Source organism: Acomys russatus, chromosome 8 (assembly GCF_903995435.1).
Source record: "Acomys russatus chromosome 8, mAcoRus1.1, whole genome shotgun sequence".
NCBI classification, from domain to species: Eukaryota; Metazoa; Chordata; class Mammalia; order Rodentia; family Muridae; genus Acomys; species Acomys russatus.
The window spans coordinates 41,449,849-41,468,476 of NC_067144.1; the positions used below are offsets into that span (position 1 = coordinate 41,449,849).

Here is an 18,628-nt window from a genome sequence, read left to right on the forward strand (position 1 = left end):
ATAAACAATTGTATTATATATCTTTTTTGAGTCTCATATTTCTCTTTTTATTTTTAAATTTAATTTATTCGCTTGTATCTTCCCGTTCCCACCTTCCCTCCCTCTTCTGCCCTATTCCCCTCCCCTAGACGTCTGACAGAAGGGAACCTCCTCCTCCACCATATCACCACAGTCTATCAGGTCTCATCCTGTTAGCCTGCTTCTTCTTTCTCTGTGTGATGCTGGGCCTCCTCACCAAGGAGAAGTGATCAAATCAGGGGCACCAGAGTTTATATGAGAGGCACATGAACTCTCCCCATAGCTATGGAGAATGAGCTCTCCATTGCTTATATCTGTGGAAATCTTGAAATTTGCAGGCAAATGGATGGAACCAGAAATGATCATCCTGAGGGAGGTAACCCAGACCCAGAAAGACTCACATGGTATATACTCATAATTGACTATTAGCCCAAAATAGATGTCCTCTGAGAGACTCCACCCAGTGGGGGATCAAGACAGATGCTCAGACTTGTTCCTGGATTCTGGGTGGAGCGCTGAGAGTAGTATGGGAAAATGAGGCGATGGAAGGACCCAGAGGGTTCAGGAGCCTCAAAAGGAGACCATCAAGATCAGTGGATCTGGACCCAGGGGGCCGGCACAAACTCTTCCACCAACCAAGGACAATGCGTGAAGTAAACCTAGCACTCCTGTTCAGATCTAGCCAATGGAGAGTTTACTTTTTCTTTATCTGAGTGTGAAAGAGGAATGCATATATAAATAATTATAGGACGTGCTATATGCTATAGGATGGCAATATCACCTTTGAACAGGAAAACTATGAGGCTTGAATCATAAAACACATGTAGGCAAAAATACAGATACAGACAGTGCACACACACACACACACACACACACACACACACACACACACACACACAGACCCAGGGGATTAGGATTTTATAAATAAGTGAAGATTGGTGGACTACATAATAAGTGCCAGTCTTACTAAAACAAAATTCTGTAGAGTCTTTATTGCAAGGCACATTCTATTTTATAATAGAAAAAACTTTTATAAGAGAAAGAAATGACAGTTTTTAAAAGCTGTATGTTTAAGTAATATGTATAATAATTTTCAAATAAAAAGAAAACCTGGGTAGAAAAAAAATGCAAAAGGTTTTCTCAAGTTAAAGAGGAAAATTGTGATAAATTCATCATTTATATTTTCAATTCCTAATCAGAATAAGTGCCTAGTCTTATTCTAATTTATTATGCCATGTTCAGTTGATATCCCTCAGAGGCCTGTTCATTTCTGAAGGTAAACTAAGGAGTAGTAGATCTTGGAGAGAGGAGAGGTGGTGGGAGGAGGGACTGGGAGATGTGGAAGGAGGGGAGACTGTGGTCTCCATGTATTGTATAAGAGAATTATAATAATGATAATGATAATGATGATGATGATGACTGTGTTTCCTAGAAATACACACATAAGTAAGAAATGAACCTTGGCAATATTAACAGACATGCTCTTGAGGAAGGGGGGATCTAATGTAGTCACAACCCTAGACAAAACAAAAGTATAAATAATTAATGACTGATGAGTGTAAGTTAGCATCTCTCATGAATGAGATGTGTAATTAGTTATCCGCACACAATGGTCAGTTATGAAATCATATAAACGCAAAAGCAAAACTGGACTCAGCAGGTTGCATATGTACTTGCACATCTTCCCTATGTATGTAATAATAATAAAGAGAAAAGAGGCCATCAAGTAAGGCAGGAGAAGGAGAGGGTGCGTAGATTGGTTGGAATGAGAAAATTCAATGGGGGGATGATATAATATACTTAAATTAAATTAAATAATAAAAAAAAAATAAAGACTTAAGCATAAAAGAAAATTCCCTCAAACTAATAATTTTAATGAACATGATAAACGTTAAGTGATACATTATAACATATATATACATATATACATATATATACATATACATATATATACACACACATACATATATATTTATCTCTTTTGAACCCAAGTGTTCTCTGTTTCATAACTGATAACTCCTCACAGAGAACTTAACATATTAATTATTTTCATGGTATGCAAATTGGGAATTCATACATCAGTGTTAATTGGCCAAAGAATGAAATGGTCTAAAGGAATTAGTTTTTCTGTAGTCAACAGCAAGTATAATTAACTGTCATTATTACTGTAGGAGAAAATTGGCAGAATGTATTACTTCTTACGTCACATTATTCAAAACTCTTCCTTGATACTTTCAGAAATTAGTTTGCCTTTAACATTTGGAACCAGCTGTCATGTGTTTGGGGACGATGTTTTCAGAAAGACCAGTTAGGTAGAATGTAAACAGTAGCTGGAGTAAAAAACTAAAATATAAAGACAAACAAAGAACAAATAAAGCAGGAAACTCTGGAGGTAAATGTAAAAATGTGAAGGGAGAATTAGAATTCAGATTAGGATTAAACATTAGGAGTGAATGATGGCTTTTCTCACAAAAACAACTAACAAAGGGAAATATTCTATTTACACCAAAATTTCTATTGGTTTATTTAAAAAGTCCTAGATTACGAAGGTTTTAAAAAACAATAAAATAGAAAGTAAGTATAGACTTTGGGAAGAAACGGCAATTTTTCATTTTCAAAAATAGGTGTTTATTTTAATGAAAATGAAACCTTGATAGGTTACTTTAAAATTGTAGGGATATATTCTTTTGGTAGGACTATCTAGTTTCTGTGTGTTAGCATCACTTTAGAGTTGGAAAATTGAGAAAATGTTCCTACCAGATGGGCTGTGGGCTAGCTTGAGGTACATGTTGTTGATTGGTGCTTGATGAGGGTGGTCCATCCAACAGAGATTGGTAGTTTGGATGTCATTAGCAATCTGTGGTGCACACCTTTAATTCCAGCACTTGGGAGGCAGAGGTGGGTGGATTGTTGTAATTTTTGAGGCCATTCTGGTCTACAAAGCGAGTCTGGGACAGCCAAGGCTACACAGAGAAACCCTGTCTCAAAAAACAAAACACACACACACACACACACACACACACACACACACACACACACAAATCTATCTGTGAAAGTCCTGGGAAGCCAGCCAATGAGTACCATTCCTCCATGACCTCTGCTCCAGTTCTTCTCTCCAGTATCCTGCACTGAGTGACTAACCTTACTTCCTTGCATGACTGACCTATAAGACTGAATTCAGCAATGAGCAATGAGTAACAACACTCACAATTCAACATTCCTGAATGAAAGCTATTTCTTTAAGAATTATCATACGAAATTATGGAAACTTTACACTTCCATGTAGAAACAACAAGTTTGGAATAAAATCTTAAGTTAGAGTCAACGAAATGTGCTTTCGTTTCAATTCTAGTTGACAGTTTGTGTTGAGAACAGATGCTTGGCTAAATTTAAAACTCAGCCACAGTTTGGATAACATGCCAATGATTACAAGTAAGCAACAAGTTTCCTTACTAACGATTGCTTTAGCATACAAAAGCTGCCAGCATTCCTGGAAAGAAGTGGCAAACATATTGAGAAAAAGATGCAGAAACAATACTGTTCAAAATAGTTTTAAAAATATCTTGGAATAAATTAATCAAGGAAGTGAAAGACTTGTACAATGAAAACTTCAAGACACTGAAAAATGAAAGGCCCCTCCCCATGTTTATGGATTGGCAGAAATAATATTGTGAAATGGCATTTCTACTAAAAGTATCTACATACTTAACAAAATTGCCATAAAAACTCCAATGCAATTCCTCACAGAAATTGAAAAATAATAGTCTCAGATTTCACATGGAAACATTAGACCAAAATGAGCCAAAACAAGTATGAAAAATAAAAATACTCTTAGATGTATCACCATGTCAGATTTTAAGTTATGTTACAAAATTACAGTAATAAATCCAGCATGGTACTCACATAAAAGAGACTCATTGATCATTAAAATAAAATTAAGGATTTACATATAAGCCCACACAAATATAGCCAACTCATTATTAGTTAAAAAAAAAAAAAAAGCCAAAAATTCCAATTGCAAATAAGACTGCATTTCAACAAATGTTGCTGGTCAAATTGGAAGCTAAATGTGGAAGGATGAAACTCTATCCTTGTCTTCCCCCATGCACAAAATGCAATTTTTTTTACCTCCTTTTCCCTTTTTACTTTTTGTTATGATGTAGTCTCATTTACATGTGTGCTTTTGTTTGTTTAAAGTTGTTGGCTGCTAGTTTAGTGTTCAAGTAAATAATAGAGGAATTATAAAATGGAATATTTTAATTGTGTTTCTATACCATAGATTGCTGGCTAGTAAAACTGACCTTCCACCAGGAAAATCTATTAATAGAATGGCTAATTGGCTATTTGCTGACCTTACAAGTTTTTCAGTATCTTCCATTTTAAAATACTTGATAAGAAACCAAGGAAATAGTATAAACGTAAAATTTGAATAGCAGATGTTTACAATTACTGAATCATAACTGTTTTAGGCATATTTTTATGTTATAGAATGTGAAAGGAATTATGGAATCATGCATTTATTTGAAAATTCTAATCACCCACATACTGAGCACTTAATATGCATGCTACAGGATAAAATTTCTACACATATTTTCTATATTTTGTGATTTATTTATAACTATTAACATATCACTAAAACTGATTTAACTAACTGCTAAAAATCCAGGAATAAAAATAGAGAATTATTCTTTTTGATGTCTTGCTTTAGCATTATGTTATTCTGGGTATTTTGATCTATTAAATGCTGCCAATAACTTGCCAATATATCCAGTTTTACATTAAATAAAATCTCTATTCCCATTGTATTTTTAGAAAGAGATTTATTTTTAATTAACAAGAAATGAAATATAATTTATTATTCTCCTCCCTTTCCTCCTTCCAATCTATTCCATGTGCTGCTGCTCTCTTTAATTCATGACCTCATTTTCCTCAATTTTTTGTTGCACAGATTTTAATTATGTGTTAATGTATATATGTGTCTGTATGTTGGTATACACACACATGAATGCTGGTGCCTGCAGAGGCCATGGCATCAGACTCCATGGAACTGGAGTTACAAGCAGTTTGAGCCTCTTGATATGGGTGCTGGGAACTGAACTTGAGTTCTACAAGAGCAGTGCCAGCTCTTAACTGCAGAGCCATCTCCAGCTACTATTTGGCAACACTGTTTCCCCTTTTTATTCCTTCTTTGAAATTTTGCTACATTATCTAAAATAAGGAACTCTCAGATTTTCGAATCAAGCAGAGGTTTTACTTGTGACATCATACTCACCATTTTCTAGGTGTTTCTTGTAAACCATTGTGTAACTTTGACACTGCACAAATTCTCGTGGAATCTTTTCTACGTCCACACACTCTCTAAATGACATAAATCAATCTTTTAAATTTACAATAGAATCTTTGAATGGAAACTTAGTTTTTACTAGAAAATTATAAATTTCCTCCAGATCTTCCAGTTCTATGCACATCAGTTTTATATAACACTCTGAGTGTTAATTTATATAATTTCTTTGTGTTTGTTTTGTGAATTCTTAGATTGTTTCTTTTTTTTTTTTTTTTCTCTCATCTTGCCTTTGCATATCCCTACCCACATCCCACCCCAGGGTGGACGGTCTTTATTTTAACTGATGAAACTTTCCTGAACAGACTTTTGCTAGGAGTTTGCACAGTGGTGAATTTCTTGTTCTTCATTTCTTTATTTATTGCAAAACATTCTTCTATACAGTTGAGTTTCCCTTTCCTTTACATTATAATTTCATTTATTGCTTTCTTGTTTCACTCCAGTAAATATGTATTTTATTTGGGTGGTTATTATATATTGCTGTAATTATTTGGGTTTCATCTAAAATGAGCCATAGTTGGTTCCATAATTGTGCTGTGCAGTGTGTTTGTGCCTTATTTCTAGTATTGGAAATAATTCAAGCTTTAGGGAAAATTAGTTTAACACAGTACTTAGGAACATCTAAAACCAAACTGAGTCTGAAACACTGGGAGTTAAACCTGTTTATGTGTAACTGGCCTCACACAGTAGGCGGCATTTCAGCTAGGACCTCAAAGTATAGAAAGATAAAGTGCTCTTGTGTAAAAATACAAATCCTGTGATAGTCTTGAGTTTGAACTCTTGGAAGTTGATTTGGGTCACTTGGTATATTGGGTGATTTTGCTCCAAGTGTATAAACAAGCAGGACTTAGGGAGTAGGGGCTGAGCATGTGCATAGCCAGTGAATTTATTCCAGTCCTGTAGTGGAAAGGGGGAGGGGCCAGGACAGCAGAAAGGAAGCAAGCGGTGGTTATACGGTTGTCCTTAAAGATGGCTGTTAGCCACATTGATCGTCCTCAAGGTTGGAGCTTTGAGGGCAAATTTGAAAATGTTATCAGCCTTCCATGATGCTCATCTGCTACAGCTTCCAGCACAAGGGCATAGTTACACAGCAGGCTGCAGTGACCCGGCTGTGCAGTGCATCCAGGGAAGAGTGGTGGAGCCCGCTGTGGGTTTTTTGCTGACCAGTAACTTCCCGTTTCTTTGCGGCCCCCGCGGCAGGAATACCGCAAACCCCCAGAACCCGACGCTAGGGTCCCAGAGTGGCAGCCTCTGCGGTAGAAGGAGTGGGGACTCCAGCCACAGTGGCTGAAAGAATCATCTATGCACCATGCACGGCGAAGCCCAAAGTCGCTCCCACCAGAGGGCCTCAAAATTGGCTACACTCTGTGGTGGGCATTCGCTTTTTAATAAAAGATAGTCTGGTAGTCTGCTATTCCATGCTGGTGTTCACTGCGAACAGTGAAATCCCATCTCCCTTTATTGTCTCCAACAAATTCCTTTCTCTAAGTACTTTCTCTGCTCTCCCACTTCCTGATGCTTTGCTCTCTCCCAGGACCCAAACACAGAGCACTAATGATTCGCTATGCCAAGTGACTGCACTTCCTCCCGTCCCCCCCCCCCCCCCCCCCGTGCTCCACCGCAAATGGCGCTGTTCTCGGTGTACCCCAGCGTGGACTAGCGGGACTGTCAGATCATCTTTTATTAGTTAGCAACGGAATGGCCCTCTGGGTTTTGTAACAGTGTCATGGGAACCAATTTTATGTTTAATAATAAAATGATAAGATACAAGGAACCAGGCAGCAGATATTAAATTAGATGAGGAGTTTATTAAGTGAGCATGGGGTGGAAGGAAAGGGGGAAGTGGGCGGAGAGAGAGAGAGAGAGAGAGAGAGAGAGAGAGAGAGAGAGAGAGAGAGAGAGAGAGAGAGAGAGAGAGAGACAGAGAGACAGAGAGAGAGACAGAGACCGAGAGAGAGACAGAGACCGAGACAGAGAGACAGAGAGACTGAAGAGACAGAGACAGAAGAAGAGAGGAAGAGAGAGGAAGAAAGTGAGTCAAGAGGAGGGCCTGTCTTTTTATATAGCCCTGGGCAGGGCCACGCCCCCATGGCAGCTAGACAATGACAATCCAGGTAGGCAAACTGACGCAGAATTCTAACACTTAGTCGTATGGTTTATATTGATTGTTTATTTGACCTCACCTAGAATCACTTAGGAGACAAATCTCTGAGCATCTCTGGCCTAGACTTGGTCATTTGAGGCAGAAAGATTCCTTATAAGAGCATCACCAGTGAGCTGGAGTCAGGCACTGCGCAGAAAGGATGACGCTAGCTGAGCAGCCACTTGTCTCTGCCTCTTGCTTCCTAACATCAGATGCAGTGTGACCCTTTTACCATCCCCTTGATACTCTCAGACTGTGAGCCCAGGCGCACACTCTCTTATTTAACTAGCTTCTAACTGGAAAAGTAACAAGAACAGAGAGTAAGTGTTATTCTGTTTTAGAAGTGACTGTGGTTAGCAAATTTTTGGAACAGAGAGTCCCTGAGCTTTTACTTTAATGCTCATACTGTCACAATGGTCTGTGTATCTAGGTGACCTCAGGGAAGTTTCTTAGGGACAACCTTCAGTTTCCATACTCAGCCAAGGGACTGGGATGAAAGTAAGACAGTTTGAGAAACTTATCTTTTGTACATCTGTCTGTTCCCTGCTAGATAGGTCAAAAAACAAACTCCAGAGCATCATAACGCCTGAGCTTCCTTGTCTCTTTGAGAAGGATGTCTAAGGATTGGGACCCATGGATCAAAGGCAAAAGGAGTGAACAGCAGCTGGGGAGCTATTCACCACCTCCTGCATCTTCACCCATCCAATAGCTTTCTGAATCTCTGATATCTTCCTCTCTGTCCTGGGCCGGTCTGCAGTCCTGCAGAATCCCAGGGGTTCTCAGTGCTAACTGAGCCTTCTTTTTCCTTTAATCCTGCCAACTACTTTGCAAACTGCCTTTTAATTAAATTATTTTTATTTAATTACTTTGCATGTGCCATTTTGTTACTGCCAGCAGCCTGGCCTGCTCAGGGCACCTTTGTGCCTCAGTTTGCTTAACTACAAAATGAGGATGACAGCTCTTACCACAAACAGGAATGAAGTGAGGTCTGTGCACATGTTAATGTATAAGAATTTCTTACAGTGTCCTTGTAAATCTAATACATAATAATGATGATCCTGATAATACCATTATTATTGAAACCACAAAGTCCTTTTCCTGGTTTCAGTCATCATGGCCTTAGTTTAGGATAGGCTACTTGTCTTTCTGCTTTGTGATGAAGTGGTCAGAAGGAGAATGAAAGACCAGTTGAGGCAACAGTCTTACTTGTTTAGATCACAAAAGTTGGTCTCCTTTAGCAATAAGAAAAATGGTGTGAATTTATTCATGGAAGGAGAAATGCAAATTAAGAAAGAAAGATAAAGCAAACTTAAATATAAGTGAAAATGATATTCATCCTTCTCTTTGTCATTTGTGCTTTTTTTTTTAAACCTCTGGGGAAATGATAAGTTTTTGTATTTAAATGGATAATTCTAATAAAGCCCTGACCTTGAAGTGTCCCACCCCATCTTTCTCACTTTTTAAATTAATCATTAAAGTTGAGATCTTATCTCTACAGCTTGTGAATGAAATTCTTCTCCTATTTTATTTAAATGTTGCCTGCTTACTGTCGTCTGATAATATCTAGTGTCAACTCTCAGTACAAACAGTCCCAATGAGGAGATTAGCCTAACTTTAAAATCTCAGTTATTTTCAAAGCCAAGTTAACTAGTACAAAAATTAATGTATGGATGAAAGGCAAAATTATTCTGGTCACTGGAAACTCAGTTGTCAAAGTTGAACCACAACATCTACTGACTCATTGTTAGAGGTGAGAAAACAGTGTTGACTTATTGTTTAATGAGACATAGTCACTGTGATCATAGTTATATTTCGAAGAGTGACAGAGGTTAAACTCAAGCCTGTGCCTTCGAGAATAAATCTCAGAAATTTTGGTTGTGAGAACTTTAAAATATGTATTCCCAAGGGTAATATATTTATACAGTTATGACTTCTCATACTTCTAAAACACATGAAATCTAAAACCCTGTGAATGCCTAGAAGACATGACTGTTAAAGTAGTCTAAGAACATAATATCCAACTGCTTTCATCCCCACAACTGTCAGAATATTGAGCTACGTGGTGCTAGTAGTCATAAAATCCCAGCAGGGACATTGGATAACCCAGATCAATCTCTTGATTTTATAAGTCCAGGGGAAAGTCTGAAAAATGAAGATTATTAGCGAGGCACAGTGGTGCATGCTTGTAATCTCAGCACTCTGGGAAGCAGAGGCAGGTGGATCATTGTGAGTTTAGGCCCAGCCTGGTCTACAAAATGAGTCTAGGATGGCCAAGGCTACACAGAGAAACCTTGTTTTGAAAGAAAGGAAGGAAGGAAGGAAGGAAGGAAGGAAGGAAGGAAGAAAGAAAGAAAAAAAGATTAATAAGAAAGTACTTCGAGTCACAGGGGAAATGTGTTGAGACAGTAGAATCAGTGAAAATTAACATGTTCATTGTATTTCACCATTTTTTTCCTTATGGACTATTCTAAGGACTATATCCATATGATTGTGTTTAATCTTTGTCGCACTTCTTTGTAGCGGTTGCTCTTTTCATCCATTATTTTACAGAGAAAAAAATTTATAATTGAGTTACTTTTTAAAAATAATAGTTAGAGCAACACTTTCCTATTTTCACCTTTAAATTGTTTCAAACTACTTTGGTACATACAACTTGTTTATAATTATTTCCATGCTTCTTTAGGATGAAGAACATTTAAAAATTGGAAATGTTTGCTTCAATATCTCTGACCTTTCCTCTTAAGGAAATTTGCCAATGAAAATGTCATCTGTGAGTTCAGTAACCATCGTTGCTTAATATTTACTCTCTCCTATATCTTTCCATCCTTGAATCCACCTTGGTCATAACCAGTTTTCATTGATTCTCTGTTTGGCTTCCTGCCTGGGGTATATTGTGTAACTGGATTTGGACTTTCTTGTAAAGTGCTCTCTCATTTTGCCTAAGCCACACCTGATTTTAGGTGACACTTCCCCTGGTCTGACCTGCTTTGCTTTAAAAGTTCTTACTCTCTTTACTTGAACCATCTGACAGCTCTCAAAAGTGCTTATGAGGACTCATTTATTTTTATATGTCTACAAGTTGGTCACACCTGTTACAGTAATGCCAATTCCTTGTAAAAATAATAGTTTGGAGGCATTATAATAGAGTAGGGTCCCATTTTGACCACAATATGAAAACACACACTATTATCAGTAGATTAAATCATATGTTGTATCTATACATTAAGAAAACCAGAATTCATTCTAAGAATCATCTTTGGAATATAATGGAGATAATTACAAAAACCAAGAATAGATGTCTAGATGTTTTAAATTTATATTTGTAAAAGTATTCCATTTGTTTAGACAGGATGTTGATTTATAAATAACCATTGACCATTGATTTGAATACCAGGCTGTCTGTTTTTTTTTGTTTTAACTATACTTTCTCATGCTGAGAAGAAAGAAGCATATAGCATTTTCTTTTCTTTTTTCATGGCAGGGTCTGATTATTTAGCTCTAGCTTTTCCTGCAACTCACTATGTAGACTCACAGTGGCCTTGAACTCATACAGATGCGGCTGCTTCTGCCTCACTGGGCTTAAAGGTGTGAGCTAAGCTGAGAATCCTAGTCTTTTTTTAAGTTTGAATTTATTTTGAAAATTTTATTCACTTTACATCCTAATTGTAGACTCCTCCTTCATTTCCTCTTGGTCCCACTCTCCCTCCCTCCATCCCCTCTTCCTTCTCCCTCCCTTCTCTGCCCTTCCTCCTTATTCAAGGAACAGGAAGGGAGCCTACCATAGTTGTCCTTTGAAAGACTCCACCCAGCAGGGGGTCAAATCAGAAGCTGAGTCTCATAGCCAAACTTTGGGCAGAGCACAAGGAGTCTCATGGGTAAGTGGGCAGATAGAAGGACCAGAGGGGATATGAGCTCCACAAGAAGACCAACAGAGCCAACAGATCTGGCTCCCCTGGGGGTGGTGTCTGATGGAGACTAATGCACTAAACAAGGACCATGCATGGAGAGGACCTATGCTTTCCATTCAGATGTAGACAATAGGCAGTTCAGTCTCCATGTGGGTACCCTAGTAAGAGAACCAGGAGCTGTCCTTGCATGGACTCTGTTGTCTGCACTTTGGTCACTTCCTCATGGCAGGGTATCTTATCATGCAACAGAGGAAGAGGATGAGACTTGATAGATTGCGGTCAATTGGTAGAGGAGAAGGGCTCCCCCTCTCTGAGTCCTAAACTTTTTTTTTACCTTGTTTGTGAATGAAAGAATGAATAAAAACCTAGCCACCAGAGAAAAAGTTAACAACTGAACTGTCACTTACACCTGGTGGTAGAGGGAAAAATCTGTTTTCTCCAATAGAGTATACTGGGTCTATCAAACACTGGGTATATCTACCAATCCAAGGCCAGCCTTATGTTCAGGAGTTGTTGACCATCATAAGATAGACTTCACGGTTCTTTGTGTGCTTTTATCTGGTTATAGTTTTGTGGTGTGTGTGTGTGTGTGTGTGTGTGTGTGTATGTGTGTGTATGTACGTGTGTGTGTTTATTTGATTTGTTTTGTTGTATTTTTTTTCTTGTTTTTGAAAAAGATCTTAAAGTTGGGTGGGGAGAGAGGGAGGTAGCAACAGGAAGGACATGGTGCAGGGTAAGAATATGATCAAAATATGACAAAAATAAGCAAAACAAGAAAAAGGAAAAAATGCTCATTATATAGTACACTTTAAATATGTGAATAAAGTAGAAAAATATAGACAGTAAAATGTAACTAGGCCATTCATTCATGTTGAATCACATACATCTGCTAACATTTGTGAAATTGCACAATATATACGAATTCTCTGCAAGAAAACAAAACAAAACAAAAAACCCCAACTAACCAACTAACCAAAACAAACAAAAGAAACATCCAAAACCAAAGATACACGAAACCAAAAATAATTACAAACCAACCAACAAACAAAAACAAACAAACAAAAACAAAAACCCCAACCAATCAACCAAACAACAACAAAAAACTCAAACACACAAATAAACAAAATAAGATGTGGGACTAAAACAGAATGGGAAATTTAGACTCTGGCTATTGGTCACCTTTTCTTCCCAGTTTAAATCCTGTGCTGTCCCCAGAAGCTGTAGATGATTTGGGGGGGAGTTGGGAGGAGTCTTATGAATGAAGCTTGATTCAGTCCTAGTAGCTTGTGGGGGTAGGATCAAAGATACATTCTTATCCCTCATCAAGGAGACTTCTCTTTGAAATAGATGGAGACCATTAAAAAACAAAAACAAAAACAAACAAAACCTAGTCAAAATGCAGAGTTGACACAACAACAACAATAACATAACAAACAAACCTGAGGCTCAGAGATCATCACTGAATACAGGGCAGAGACTTATAAGAGACAGAGGATCAGCAAGTTTGTGAGATTGCCTCCTAGGAATGGCAGAGGCCACATTCATGAAGTTACACCAACACAATTGATTGAACATGAGCTGAAATTTAACAATAATAGGGACGCTAAAGTACATAGAGAAAAGCCCATGAGGCCTCAGTCCAATATGAAGAACCTCAGGAAACTAAGAAATTCTGAGAGCAGGAGAAATAGACTTCCTCCAGGAAGAACAAACCAATTGGCTATCCAGTTACCAATGGCCTGCTCTGAAAACATGAACATAAGTAACATCATAAGGATTGAGAATGTTGTACTTATATCTTTAAATATATATTATATGTTGTATTAATTTAACAGAATTTAATGGAAAAAATGGCCATAAATTTGAAAGAGCAAGGAGGGAGTACATAAGAGAGTTTGAAGAGAGGAATGGGTATAGGAAAATGGGGACATCATAATATAAAGAAAAAGAGGTAATAAGAAAAGACAGGAATAAGGCATAACCCTAAAAAGAAATCCAATGTATTGCTGGAAATTAGTTAAAAAAAAAAAGTCATATTCTGAAAAAGAAATGAAAGAAAATGGCAGATGGGGCAAACAAACAAACAAATCCCCTCCAAACCAAGTAAACCTTATTCTGCCTACAGGGTATACTTCCATGTTTGATGATTAGAGTTTTCTTTTTTTTTTTAATTTTTTATTATGAATTTATTCTTGTTACATCTCAATGGCTATCCCATTCCTTGTGTCCTCCCATTTTTCCCTCCCTCCCCTTTTCCCCTTATTCCCCTCCCCTATGATTGTTCCTGAGGGGGATTACCTCCCCCTCTATATGCTCATAGGGTATGAAGTCTTCTTGAGTACATTGCCAATCAAATAGAAGCTAGAGGCTGTCAAACTAGGAGGCCAGACTTTGATTCACAGTATTGAAAAACAGAATGAGATTTTACAACACAAAAGTACACAACGTTGCCATATAAGCTCTAGTCAATAGTCTAAATAAAAGGCAGCGAGGGATAATGAAAAGTTGTGCCTATCAGACAGTATAGGGGATAATTTAAAATCATGAAAGGAAGAGAACTTACTATATGTGATTATGGCAGGGGTAGTTCCCAAAATACTTTAAGAAAAAATGTTGACATTGGGGAGAGTGTCTCCAGCTTCCTCCAGAGAGCCAGCATCCTCATACTGACTTGAACAAGGAGAGAAGGAACATAGAGAGGTATGGATAGTTGCAGGTTGTTAGACACAAATTCTCGAGTGACTATCAACCTTGGAATTACAAAGGAATGTAGTGAATTTGAGTGGTTTGGGGCAGGGGGCAGGTATGTTTTCATATGTTCCAAGAGTTCATGTATGATGTTTGAGTCTGTGACAACAGAAAATAAATAATCCTCGGATTGGATTATAAGGTATGCAACTCATCTGAGGCTCTGCTTGTGCCTAGCCTCTGGTCCAGAGCAAGCCACTTGCTTTTGGACACTGGACACTGTTTGATATCTATAACAATGCAATTTATTCTTGAGTTGGGTCATTTAAATTTGAGTGTCACCAGCACACAGGATGAAGCCAAAATATTTCAACTACCAAATGTTCTAGATTCATGATGAGACCCAACCGATAGTCTAAGGAATTTACAAGTCCTATGACCAAACAGCTGGATTTACCAAAAAATAAAGCCATCTTGACCCCTTCTGTGGTTACTTGGAGCTCAAGATTCTAAGACATACCTGCAGATGGTTAAGTGTATGAAGCTCTTTTTATCTACTACTATGACTCATTACCAGAAACTGTGCACTTATATAGACTAACATTTATTTAGCTGACAAGTTGAGAAGCTGAAAGTTAATGATTTGTGGCCTTGTTTGTTAAGTAACTGACAAGGAGTGCTTGGCAATGTCACATATAATAGTTGGGTGCAGTCATGATTAGTACTGTAGGGAAATATCATTTTATAACAACTTGCTTTCATAAGAACTAATTCAGTCTTAGAGACCAGCATAAATCACCTTCTAAAAGTAGAATATTCCAGATTCCTAGTCATCTTGAAAAAGGCCTTACATCTTTGAGGATCTACTATCTCCACATATTACTACAACAAGGACTGTGTTTCTATCACATGCACCGTTGAGAGACATCCTCAAACAATATGTAAACTATAAGATAACACTTTATTGATTATTCAGTGAAACTAAAAGCCAGTATCTATTGGTCTGTGGTACCACTTGGATGGAAGATAGGCATGTCATGGCATATAGGATGTAAATATTATGCCAAACTCAGTGCTATGGGTCAAACTACATGCTGTAGTTATGACCGTACTTTTGACCATAAGATTTTGCTATATTTGCTACAGTTTTTGATGGAATATTGCTTAGTTATCTGGTCATAAAATTGACAAGTAAATGATTGAACTATCAAGTGATCCTTTATGGTGACAGAGACTATGGTATTTGCTACCTGGAGTGGACAAATACGTGTCACTCGTGTGGATGTTCATAACAAAAGGCTTTTTTAAAATGACATAATTGGGATGTATACACCTATCAGACTGATGGACAACTGGTTGATAACAATTACCTGATAGATAAATCAATACCTCGGACACGGAAGCCTATTTTAGGATCAGTCAATTTCACACTCATATCACAAAACTAAACACACAACAATGCCCAGTAACTCTTGTCAATTACATTTATGTTATTCAGTAATGAGAATTGGGGTCTCAGAAGATAAATCAATTGCCATGAAAGAATGAGGGCCTGATTGTTGAACCCTAGGAACCACATAAAAAGCAAGGCTGGTGACAGACATATGTATTCTTGGTTCTCAGCAGCAGACAGTAAGATCCTTATAAGGAGTTCATGTTCAGTGAGACACTGTGCTTCAAAATGTAAGGTGGAGCAAGGCTAAGCAAGATGCCTGAAGTATGACTTCTGATTCCCAGCATGGATGTGCATGCCAGTATACAAGCATGTGCAAACATATTCTTCTCTCTCTCTCTCTCTCTCTCTCTCTCTCTCTCTCTCTCTCTCTCTCTCTCTGTCTCTCTGTCTCTCTCTCCCTCTGTGTGTGTGTGTCTGTCTCTACATCTCTCTCTCTCTTCTGTCTCTCCCCTCCCCCTCTCCCCATCCTGTCTCTCTCTCTCTTTGTCTCTCTCTGTGTGTCTCTATTTCTCACCTCCCTTCTCTCTCTCCTCCTCTCCCCCATCTCCCTCTTCCCCTTTCCCCTTCCTGTTTCTCCCCTCTTGTCTTCCTCCCCTACCTTTGTCTCTTTCTCTGTGTGTGTCTCTGTCTCTATCTCTCTGTCTATCTCTCTCTCTCTCCCTCTCTCTCTCTCTCTCTGTCTCTGTCTCTCTCTGTCCCTCTCTCTCGGTCTCTCTCTATCTCTCATGGAAACATAAACCAAAGACTAAGACACATTGGAAGCAACAGTACCTCACTGTTATTGATCTATTGATATCTATTCAAGCTTTGTGGGCTGCTCATCTTTCACTGCTCAAAAGAAAATAATCAGTGATTTTTATGATTTTTTCCCCTCCTACACAAAGGAAAGTGGAGCCACCAGACATTTGAAGAGTTAATTTGAATACCACCTGAAGAAAGGATCCAGGGTGGTAAGCTGATTGGACAATGCTTCCAGCTGACAAGAATGAATATTACATATCTCACTCAGTGCAAGAAAGACAAGATGATGCAGCAAATGCTGGAAAATATAGTGTTTAGTGAGAGTGGGAGTAGATAAGAGAGACTGTAGGTGCAAAATTTCAATCATAGTATGGATAATGATTCCTTTTCTGGTTTTCCACTGAAGAATACATTTTGAGGCTAGCTTGTAATTCTGGCTGCCATATTAACCAACATGGGGATTCTGATTCTAGTCAGGAACTGAAGCTTCTCCTAGTTACCATCTTTCCTTGGGATGATAGAGATTGAGAAATGGACCCGAGAAATGCCAGAATTTTAAGGTTCTTGTACTGGTAATGGGGGTCCAGTTTGTGAAACTCTGACCTCTCTTCCTATATTAAAGGGTTGATACCAATAAATGAAGTATATGAAACCAGGCTAATGGTTTTCTCATGTTATATTAGCTTCAGATTGAGACAGAGAGAATGAGTTGACATCCTTGGAGAGACAGTACCTTATGTATTATGACAAACACCTCCATCTATGGAAAGTGTGGGCTATATGCAAGTGGATTTGAATCAAGCCAGTCTATTTCTGATTTAGTTGTTAACCACCCTATAAGCTATGATCGACACCAAATATGGTGTTTGGCATCACTTTGTAGGAGTTTTAAATGCACTAATGGCTGTTGCTAACACCACCAGATGTGGAAAAGCATAAGGAGAGGTCTCAGAACCTCGCCCGACTTCTTGAACCACAATTTTCTCCATTATGAGTAATAGGAAATTGGGACTTGTGAATGTATGGATACAGAGCCTTAGGATTTCTCATTACACCCATACTTCCACATCCTCTCTCCTCTCTTTATCTCGCTTAAGGTATTTACTCTGTGGCTGTAAGAACACTTTTGGGATGCTATGGACAGCCTTCTATCGTTAGAATACATATAGATTTGTTCACCATCTGTTATCAAATAGAATTCTCTCTCTGAAGAGTTAGACCCTACCTGCCATCTGATGTCTATCTGGGCACCATGATAAACTACTGCAAAAGTGGAGGATCCTGATCTGTGAGTGAATATTTTAACAGTTCTGAGAACTCACTGATACTAATCACCTGCTCCATTTTTTCTGGTAAACTATAAAGATTTTTTACTGAGCTGTCAATATTTGACTGAGCTCAAGGGAATAAGTGTCAGTAGAAAAGCAATTTAATATTTTACAATAATTATAGCCTTCAGGGAATTCCTTTGTTAATTTATATGGCCTTTGTTAATTTTATAAACTTTAATACCCATTTTCAGAATCTCTTTAAATGGAAATTAAAGAGTTTCTTGTTTAAAATAAGCCATCAATTAAATTATCACCTTTTTTCCCCTTGGAAAAAATTTGCCCCTTTACAGTATAATATTACTAAAGATCAAAATATTGATATTCCCTTACATAAACAGATACAATATTTTACACAATATAGGAAGCAAACAGTCACTGTGTTAAAACAGTGATTTTTAGTTCCCACTCTATATATATCTTAAAGAACTCTATGCGAATCAAAATTAGAGAAGGGAAAGGTGTTGTTAATGAATATTGTTTAAGACGTGGTCATTAATAGTTAAGATATGTAAATAACTGAAGCATCTTTAAATTAAAAAATGGGTAAAGACATTACTATAGACATTTACATAAGAAATAGCATACAGCCTTGAAAAAGGAGATACTGCCATTCATGGTTATATAGATTAAGTTACAGAACATTATCCCAAAATAAATACAGCACAGGTGCCTAAAGAAGATGCTGTATGAGCTCATTATACGATGGGGAGGTATAGCTAAAAAGATAGGTCTAATAGAAACACATCACTAGATTACTACATTTACTTACTGGACCAAGAGCAGTTAATAGAGAGAGAAGTAAGTTGTAAGATATAAATGTATAGTTAGGAAGAATGAATCAATTTGAATCTAGCATACAGTATAGACACTGAAGACAATATTGTCTACAATACTTAAGTTATCATGAGTGAATTTAAGATGTTTTTACTATACACATGTTAACTATGAATTGGGATTGATACAGTTTGTTTAAACCACAGTAATCATTTTCTCATGAGTGTA

At 37.7% G+C, this 18,628-nt stretch overlaps 1 protein-coding gene across 1 annotated transcript in view; it reads right to left on the minus strand.

Moving 5' to 3' along the window:
• The window catches only part of LOC127192792 (ephrin type-A receptor 6), an 877,103-nt gene that overhangs the window by 431,567 nt on the left and 426,908 nt on the right, over positions 1–18,628 (minus strand). The window lies entirely within an intron of this gene.